The sequence below is a fragment of the Halichoeres trimaculatus genome, unplaced genomic scaffold (genome assembly GCF_033239565.1).
Source record: "Halichoeres trimaculatus isolate MK-OKI-2021-1 unplaced genomic scaffold, fHalTri1.1 fHalTri1_scaffold_6, whole genome shotgun sequence".
In the NCBI taxonomy this organism is placed as follows: domain Eukaryota; kingdom Metazoa; phylum Chordata; class Actinopteri; order Labriformes; family Labridae; genus Halichoeres; species Halichoeres trimaculatus.
The window spans coordinates 35511011-35521756 of NW_027437184.1; positions in this window are offsets into that span (position 1 = coordinate 35511011).

Genomic DNA, 10746 nt, shown 5'->3' on the forward strand with positions numbered 1-10746 from the left:
ATGATGTGACAATAAAAAAGCAAAAAGCGTACAAAAGTGGCAAGCCATGACAATATTTGTAGCAGCTTGAGCATACGGTCTACTTCCACGTTTGTATAAACTTTCCAAGCACTGTCCACAGTGCAACACGTTATGTGAGACAATGTAACTCCAATTACATATACATTTGTGACAGGAATCTGATGGTGAAATATGACTTTGTAGGCTGTTCCATTAGCATCTCCTTTTGAGCAGAGGCAGGACACTTGCCTTAGATTGGAAGGAAGTGGCTTCGGAGGCACTGCCTTCAAAGGCAAGGCAAGGTACCTGGGCTTTGGGAAACAGCCAATGGGTCTTTCTCAAACCGCCTCCTACACTGTCACCCTACCCACTATCCCTCCGGTTGCGCACTCTCACAGAGGGTCAGCCATCTGAAGTCTGTCCCAAACTGATCAGCAGGGTGTGGTAGTGGGCTGTATCAGAGCAGCAAATCTGCTCTGATGCCAACTTGCTGAACACGTGCATCGCTAAATGTGTCTGATGGTATCCCTCTGGAGACAGACCTTTGGCAGTGGTGCCATCAAGGGGGGGCTGGGGGGGCCATGGCCACCCTGATACAAGAATCATAAATTCTTTCCTTTAAGCCATTTTGATATGGAGCCCCAAAGAAAAAGTAAGGTTTCCGTCGTGTGGGGCCGTTTGGATCTTGTATCCGAATAGGGTGAATACGGTGAATACAGTGTTTGTTTTCATGTCCTTGTTTCATCCTGTTCCTCTTAGTTTCATTCAGTTTCATTTGAAAGTGTTTTATTTGAAAGTTTTATTTGAGAGTGTCTGCCTCAAAAACAAGTGCATAAGCAACGTCATCATTTTCAACACTTTCACTCTGGTTTTTAGAACATGTGTTCATGTAATTTGTTGACTGAATATTTTAAAGACATTAAAGATACATTAAATTTAGATTACAATACAGTTTACCATATGAAATATAAATCAAATATTTTTATGTGTGTTCTATATCACTGAACCAGTACACCAGCTGAGTTTCTCAACTCTGTTGCTTGCAATGATGTTTAAGATCCAGCAGGTGTCAGTATTAAGCAACTCAGTTACACAGTACTGACAGTATTGATACAGTTTGGGTAATGTGCCGCAGCGGTTCACAAGGCTGCATCTACCCATCACTACTCAGGGGTCAATTTGTCTCCACCGCACTCAAATCCTTCATGTGTAAGCTGTTGTAACCCCAGTCATTTTCAGTAATCCAGAAATTCCAAAGCTCATGAACACACCAATAGCATGCTACAAGAGGCAATAACCCAGTTCTGTTCTGATGTGAGAGTGCCTCCAACATGGCTGATCTCCAGGTGATGACAACTTGCGAAAACACTATAGGCGGAGAAACAGAGTTTTTGCTTGTGAAATGTCACAGCTAAACGATGGGGGGTTCATTCTGATTGGCTGGCATGGGTTTCGTATCTGAAAAAACACTGCCATGTAAGGGTTTGGTGTGCTTCGAGTCACACTCATTGTCAGATTTGCCCAGTTACGTGTGAACAAAAGTATTTTTTTAAATATTTGAAAATACCTGCCTATGTTTGTTTAAGGCCTAAAAGTAGTCTGGGAGGTGGAGCCTTCAGTGATCCGGCTCCTCTCCTTTGGAATTATCTTCCATTCAGGATCCAGGAGGCAGGGCCAGGCTTGTGGCAAACCAGCTTGAAGCTCAAACAGTTTCATTCAGTAATGAGTAAAAATTAATCAGTGACATGCTGATTATTTACAAAAAACAACAACACAACAAAAGACTAAAAAAGTCTTAAAAAAAGTTCTAAGTGATATTCTGTGGCATTTAACATGGATCAGGGTCAACTGATCTTCAGCTGGACACAAATAATAAAAACACATTGTTAAAACGTTGTTTACAATCAGGGTATAATGACAGCAGTAATGTAAGGCTTAAAGACAACAAAACGAAAACACAGATAGCCACCAACAAGAGGAAGGAAACAAAAGACCAAACAGTGTTTTTAGTAACGCTCTGGTTTCCTTTAGTGACACCATGATTATCCTCTATCAGTGTGTCAGTGACTATATACAGAGCAAAAGCAGAAGAACAGTCTGTCATTATATAAATCCACAACATCTAACATGGATTCAGCTTTAGATCATGTCTACGGAGTGATTTGTGCATCCAGACGCACTTATTAAACCTCTTTTTGAGCTCTGTTCCAGCCTCTCAGATTGTCAGTCAGACTTGAACAATGCAGCACACAGGAAACCAAGCCTCATGGTTTGGTTGACTGTGTTAAATATTAAATATGCTCACACCAAGCACAGAAGTGCTTGTCCTCAAGTAGGCAGCTCAGGTTGGATTCCAGCTGTGACCCCTTTTATTCATGTCACTCAGCACTTTCTCTCTGTGAGTTTCCTGTTCAATCTGCTTTTCTATTCTCTCAATAGAAATATAAAAAATGGCACTGTAATGAGAAAAAGAAAGTAAGACGCCTTTGGTCAGAGTCCTGTAGAGCTAACTGGTTAAGCACAATCCTCATCAGAGTCAGCTGTCACTCACACATCCACAGATCTGCATCAAACAACAGATCAGTGAATTTTTAACACCGCTTTTCCAAATGCCTTACTTTTACTTTGCACACAAGAACAAAATGGTTTCACAAAAACCAAAACCCACCAGGGTCAGAATCATTAGACCCCCTGATGCAAACAGTCAGCTGTGAGTCCTTTTTACTGATAACAACGTGTAGTTGTTTGTTGTAGTTTGTAACCTGTCTCTGACACGTCTCCTGAAGATTTACAGCCCTTTCTCCTCCAGCTCCTACAGAATTTAAGATCTTCTGGCCTGGACCCTGGTCTTCAGTTCAGCCCCTCTTACAGATTTTCAATGGGATTCAAGTCAGGGCTGTGCAAGCCCGTCAACTGACCTATGACTTAGTCCCGCCCTTAAAATAGGACAAGCCAAAATGTTCCCCTCAAAAAATAAGGAAAATAAACAGACACAGGGTAAGGGGATGTATTGCATGCCTTCCGGGGGCTGGGGGCTGGGGGGTGGGGGGTGGCTGGGGTTGCCTGGGGGCTTCGGGCTGGGCTCCTACAGGCCCATGGGGCCCGAGGCTGCCATATTGTGTTATATTTAAAGGGGTAAATTGTTTCCCCGTCCCCTCCGCCACTCCTCACATCACTAATATTATATTATATAATATATCAATGTTTTAGTTGTTGTTGTTGTTGTTCATGGTAATTATTATTATGATGATTATTATTATTATCATTATTATGATTACTTTAATAATAATTATTATTATAATTTTAAAAAATATTTTTTCTTTATTCTTATTTATTTCGTTTTTTTTTTCTCTCTCTTCTTCTTAACTATTGTTATTATTATTATTATTAAAAATAGGACAAGCCCATTACAGTAAGTATAGCCATCCCCACACACTTAGACATTATCTGGGCAGACATCCATTGAAATGCATCGCAGAAAGTCAGGTTTTTCTCAGTTTTGTGAGCTTATTTTTCTAATTTTAAATGTAAAAATAGTCAAACAGTGTTCATGGGGGACATACAACTCCATCACAAAGAATCTTGAGAGGCTGGGCGATGATGTATATTTTTAACCCTCTCCTAAGACACATCTAAACAGAGAAAAGTGTCTTCTTTGGATAGAGTTGTGCAGTAGAGCACAACATCAACTCTGTGTGAATCAAATGAAGAAGGATGTCTCCATCTGCTCCAAGGTGAGCTGACATCGTATTTGAGGCAGCAGATTGTGACTTTGCTGTAAAGAAATACATAGTTTTCTTTAACACTAGAACTACCACTGCAGTCTGATAGACACTTTGGGATTTTCTCTAACATTAGCTAAAGTTAGCCTAACATTAGCTCCTAGCTGCGTTGTTCATCATGTCTCTTTGACCTGTTTTGATCTAGTTTTTGTTCTTTGGTGATTGTACATCATTGTTAGCTGTTGTCCAAAGGGCTCAAGTTTAACTAACGTTAGCTTCTGGAGCTTAGCTTCATTAGCTTATCTGTAATAGCCGAAATAACAAAGGTTGTCAAACGTGCTAAATGATTCAGTGTAAATACTGTAGCGCCAAACAAACAGAGACACTCTTGGTAAAGATGGTAAAAAGGAGATTATATTTTTGTCCTGACCAATGCTGATCCTCTGTCTTGTCTGGGATGCTGATGCTAACAGATGCTGTTTATCAGGTTTGCTCTGGGACCTGTAAATTAAGTCTGTAACTGAGGCTTTTTATCGACCTCCTCAACAATAAAATAATTCATGTATCCCTCCAATGTGGACTTTCAAACTTATTGGTGGCTTCTAGAGGATCTGTGATCTTTCTGTCTCCAAAAATCATCAACTGCATCCTGTGAAATGTCTCCTACAGTGACACCTGTCATAGCACTGTCACTGAATGTTCATTATTGTCCCAGTGGTCAATAGGGTTCATTTTGGTTTTCTGGAGCTAGTTCTTCACCAAGGGCCTCATAGGTTTCGGCTTGTTGTCATGTTGGAAGACAAGGCCCAGACCCAGACCCAGTTTTTCTGCAGACAACTTGAGGTTTTCTTTCCTAATCTTCACATATCCTTTTTCTTTCACGGTTCAACCTTTAACCTTGAGGAGATTCCCAGGTCCATACTAGACCCTGAAGCATCTCCACAGCATGGTGCTCCAACCACTGTGTTTAATTGTGGGGTGACGTCTTTGTGGCTCTCCAAAGAGCTCTAGTTTGGTCTCATCTGACCAAAATACACTTTGCCAGCCAGTTTGCAGAATACACCTCCAGATGGTCCTTACCATCCTTCAATTTGCTAGCTTGAAGGTCTCTCTCTCTCTCCTGTAGAAGTGGACTTTCCATTTCTGGGACATCAGGGCGCTAGTTGCGGTCCTCTTTGACACTTTGACAATTCCCGACTCGGCTAAGTCATAAACTCTTCTAGTTTGGTAGTTTTTTTTTTTTTTTTTTGGCTCTTTGGAGGTACATATCTCTCTCTGACTAGTTTCTTTTCCAGGGTTCACTTTGAAACCTTTGTCTTCCTTCCTCTGACAGACTTCTTCTGGACTGTGTGGCTCTCTCTCGCACTTTAAATTTCTTGATGATTTTTCCCACTCCACTTCTTAACTCTTGGAACAACGCTGTGATAACTTTGCACATCCTTCTCCTGCTCTGTAAGCATTAACAGTGCCTGATGAAATCCAGTCCAAAGTGATTTGTTTAGTTTTTGTTTTGAGGCTTTCGGCTCCAGTGAAAACAATAGCCAAGACTCATATCAAGTAACTTTGGACTGAAGGAAACAGGTAGCAACTAAATGGACAGACAGATTTAAAAGTTAACTCCACAGAAGCAGCAGATGAATCTGTATGCCTGAACACACAGATATTCAGCTGAGTGTGTCTGCTGTGACAGGTGTGACAGGTTGACTCCCTCTGACCTGAGAGTGCTGCAGCAGTCCAGCTGTCAGACACGCCAACATGCCGGCTTCTCTCTGTCGGTGCTGTCCATCAGCCGTCACTGAGTCATCTGTCTCAGGCTGCAGAGCTCTCACTCACCTGTCACTCACCTGTGACACCTGCTGGTGCAGGAGGGCTACCACTGCTGACCACTCAGCTCTCTGAATGGAGGACCATTCACCACTGAGTGTGAGTGTGTGTGTGTGTTTCACAGTGTGTTTGTGTATGCCAGTCAGTGTGTGTTTGTCGCTTTGTGTGTGAAGATGTTATTCATCTCTCTCTAACTCCAGCGCCGTCTCCAAAATGAGGAGGTCTGTCCTGGTCCAGGTTTCTGTCTGTCTCTCCACTGTAACCTGTCATTCACAGTAAGCTTTGACGTGTTGTTTGTATCATGGCCCGCTCTGCCTGTGTTTGACTGCTGATGATTATATGTAATAACTGTAGGAGTGCTGCCTGTGGCTTAACTTCCTGACTGTGTTCATTAACACACTAACATGTAGGTGATGAAGATGTGATCAAAAGCAGTGCACCGTAGTTGTGTGTCAAACAGTGAACCAAACATGTTGCAACTGCTGCTGATGGGGATGGGTACTTTTCACATTGGAAACATTACAGTACCAATGTCTGGTACCTGGCAATTGATATTGGTACCCAACAGTACCAATTTTCAGTACTTTTGTTTATATTTATATGGAAATAAACATTAAAATCTTTAATAATAAAATCTCAGAGTTTTTTTTTTATTTAACATATTTCTTCTTGAATATAACACCCTGCAATGTTGTGTTTAAGTCCAGCTTGGAAAGACACCTACTCTTTTACTCTAATGTGTTTTGGTACCTAAACATAGTTACTTTTTGTTTTTACGTGAATCGGTACTCAGTACCACAGACAGAATTTGGTCGGTATCTATTAAGAATCTAATTCAGTACCCATCCCTAGCTCTTGGATCATCATCCTGAGGGTCAAACAGTCATACAAAGGTTGCGGCTCCTGCTGTTGTCCACTCAGTATGAGTGATATTGCCCTTATCCCTTTGGAGGTTGCTGATTTTTACATAAATTGGTGACAAAATGTGTTCTGATCTTGAACGGGGTCACAACACGAGAAAAAGGCTCCAGCCACCAGGGCCGGCCCTTGGCATAGGCGACCTAGGCAGCTGCACATGGTGCCATCTGCTGGTGGGGGCAGGAATAAACATTGGTTCTGTGTTCATTTGCTGGTGTGAAATAAAAGACGAGGAGGGATGTCTGACAGATGCCGACTTGGCCCTTTTATTGCTGGACTTGTAAGTACTTGTTGATTGTTTACCATCCGTTTACAGCATTCTTGAGAACGTACCAGTATGTAGTTTTGTTTAGACCTATTTCAAGTGTGTGATATCGCCAGCTTGTGGTTGTTTTTACTTTTATTCACTTCATCGCTTGAACAGTATGAGCCCAGGGACGACTTCACGGTAATAAAACCAGTTAAACTTAGCGATTTTAAACATCGTCATTTAGTCAAAATCAAATAAATTACCTCGTCGCTATCCATCCTGCAAACAGCCGCTGAAGACAGAAAAATACTTTTGAGTGAAGTCTTGACTTCTGTGATTCGCCTACAAAACAACTGGCAGATCTATACCTTTAAGGCAGTATGCACGCGCTAGCGCTCATGGGTAGTTGAGTTCTCTTTCTGGTCCGATTTGCCTTGGTTGTATTGTTTTGTTGATTATTTTAATGACAAGAAGTGGGATGTTACCATATTGTAATAGAGAGAGAGGTTTTTGGAATTGCACTTTTTCCCCCCAAGGACTTTTGCACTAAACTTGGAAGTGTTGTTTATTTTTATTTATTTTTATTACAGTTCTAAACATTCCAATGATGTGCATTTTTTGCTAATTGCACTGTTTTGAAAAGTTTTTAGATTTGCTGTATTGTTTTTTTTTCACAAAAGTTCTGTTTGTAAAGTTCTAGTGCGCATTGAAGTAATAAAGAATGTATGTATGTTTATCTTCACAATTTATTATGTATTTATTTTATTGTATGTATGTTTGCGTGTTTGCCGCAGAGGGCGGAGAGCGGGGGGTGGCGCATTTTTGTCTTTCGCCTAGGGCGCCTGCTGAGCTATGGCCGGCCCTGCCAGCCAGCCAGCCACCCTGAACAGCCTCAATGTTCATCAGTCCATGGTCATACAAGCTTTCTATAAATGGAGGAAGTTCAGAACTGTTGCCTCTGGCTGTATGGGAAAGATGACAGAGAGGGCCATCTTAAGGCTTACACAGCTCTCTATCACACGCCAACATCTCTGTTGATGAATGAGGTATATATATAATGATAAACAAGAATGCCACTGCTGTCTAAAATCAAACAAAACAACAACAACTAAAAAAAAAACCCACATAGCTGCATGTCTAGAGCACCTGGATGTTCCACAGCACTACTGGCAAAGTATTTGTAAGTTGTTAGTGATCACACAACACAGTGAGTGGAGGAAAAGAAGGCAGAACACACAAACATCTACACCTCATCCCACCTGTTAGGTCTGGTAGAGGGGGGTCATGGTTTGGGGACTCATGGTCTGGGGCTGCTTTGCTGTCTTAGAGCCCCGACAGATTGCAAACATCAGGAGAAAAATGAATCTCCTAGTTTATCAAGACATTTAGCAGGAGAACTTGAGGCCATCTGTGGACATAGAGAAGCTCAAAGGAAGGTGGGTGATGCATTGTTTGTCTTTTGTTGTGACTTATATGAAGACCAGAACACATTTCACGAGTATTTTTTTACAGAAATCCAGGTTTTTTCCACACACTTCCTCTTGTATTATAAATAGGACACTGTCTCTTAAAACTGAGCAAATTCACACATTGAGTATAACAGCACTTCTTATCAATCATTAAAAGGACATGACACGGTGAAAGGATCATCAGTATCTGCTGTGCATTACTGCCCCATGTGCTTATCATCAAACAAAGGTAACCTGTACGTCTGTGTTCACTTCCAATGTCTACCACTCACTGTGACATGCCTAATGGACACCAGAGACGTTCTATAAATATCTGATCATCAGTCTAACAGGAACTTAATCATGTTTGAGAGGTGCACTTATTTCTCTCCGTGTGTTTGTGTGAGTGTGTGTGTGTGTGTGGAGCTGCAGTTTTTAGCTCATGCAGAGCTCTAACAAGAATCTCCCTGAGGTGAACCAGGAGGGGACTGGGAGAGGGATGAGCATGTCCTCATCGTCTGGTTCCCCAGAATAGAGGCTCAACTGTGGAAGCACTTTAATGATGCCAGGAGACAAAGGCAACAAACGCTCTGTGCTGCCTGTCCTTTGTACCACCGTCACAAACTCTGCTGTGGGATATTAAACACAGAAGTACGAGCACTGTCCTGAAACAGAGAGGATGTGCCTACCCAACCAACTGTTTCTTAAATTTATAGGAGAATACGTAACTCATTTTACATAACTACTTCGCAAAATTGTATGATTGGGATTATTTTGGACAATATTACAATTTGCAGTTATAAAAGATGGTAAATTAAGTCTATAGGCTTTGTTAGAACAGAACATAGATAGATCTTTTATTGTTGCAAAACGATATCTTTCAATAAATAAATTGTTATTGATCTATGTTTTGATTTTTAAAATAAAAACTAAAGAAAGTGTGTACAGAAGAATTTTTAGCGCACTGCAGAAATGTTTTGGTTTAATAAAATTGTTTTAGCCTAGTTAAGTTTTATTATTTTTTCCTCATTATTATTTAAATTATTTTTTGTTAAAGCTGTAGCCTGTAAATCCTTGTTTTGATTATCTACAAACAAACAAACAAAGAGATTTGCTATTAAGTGGGGTTCAGGCTCACACAAATGGCCCCCCTACATGAGTCAGTGCCACCCCAGTCTAAAAAGTCTGGACCTGCCCCTGCTTGTCAGAGCATACCTCATTGCAGGTGTGTTAAGTTGCTTTAGAAGTTAGAAGTTAAAAAGCCAAACATTACTATCAACCAATAACAAGCTAGCATAGCTGCGAGTACAACTGAAGAATAACATTAAGCTCATTACACCTGTCCTTTTGATGTTCCTTCTCTTTTCAAGCTTTTATCAACTTGAGATTGGATAATTGTAACTCCATGTGTTTTGAACTGGGGAACTCTTTTCTACATCGCCTGCAACTGGTTCAAAATGGATCACATTTCTCCTGTCTTAGCTTTGCTGCACTGGCTCCCAGTTGCTTTTAGAATAGATTTTAAAATTTTATTGTTTGATTTTAAGGTTCTTAATGGCCTAGCCCCTGATTACCTGACCAAACGTCTTTATCCGCAGGACACTGAGATCCACCACTCAGTTGCTTCCGGTCACCCCAAAACCAGACGCAAATCTAAAGGTAAGAGAGCCTTTGAGTCGGCTACCCACCAGCTGTGGAACAACCTGCCTTTACAGATCCGCTCTGTGGGGTCAACTGAGGTTTTTAAATCTTCCCTTAAGACTCACCTCTTCTCCCTGACTTTTAATCAAAGTTTGAATGGACATCTGGCATATTTTTTCATTTATTTTATTTTATTTTTATTTGCTCTGTTTTTTTAAATTTTTATTAAATTATTATTATTGTTTTTTTTTTTACGTATTGGTGAAGGTTAGTATTGTATCTTGTTATTTGTGCTGCTTTAGATCTATACAACACTTTGGTCAACTTAGGTTGTTTTAAATGTGCTCTATGAATAAAGTTTGAGTTGAGTTCTCTCCTTTGCTTCTACCATTGGGTTCCCAAAGACTGTGATGTTTTTCTACCTTTCACTGTGTATTTGTATCCCTGTAAAGCACTTTAAATTGCCTTTCTGCCAAAATGTGCTATATGAATAAACTTGCTAACGTGCTGATATAATAACAGTTGTTGTTGTTATATTGTTGGAGCAAACAGCCTGTATATATTTGGCACAAACCATAGATCTCTGTGGATCTAATGAGTTATACTTTATAAACCTAACATGTGGATATGACTGTTAAAGTAACATCATTGTTAACAGGTTAATGGAGTTTAATTTTTGTGCCCTTGTTTGCTCTGAAATTATATCCAAAGTGTGAAGTTTCTTCTTGTTCTCCTTACAAAACAGTGTCTGTCTTAATCCACAGCTCAGCTCTTTCTCTGTGGTTTCCTCCTCTTGAAATGTTGATGAACTCACTGTTTGCCTTTGCAGCTTCATCTTTAAGCTGACAGGACTTTCAGGGCTTACCAGCTTTTGACAAAAAAAGTTATATTGTGCAATTTTTGTTTCTCTATGTATTTATACCTTCAAACCATAAAAAATCTT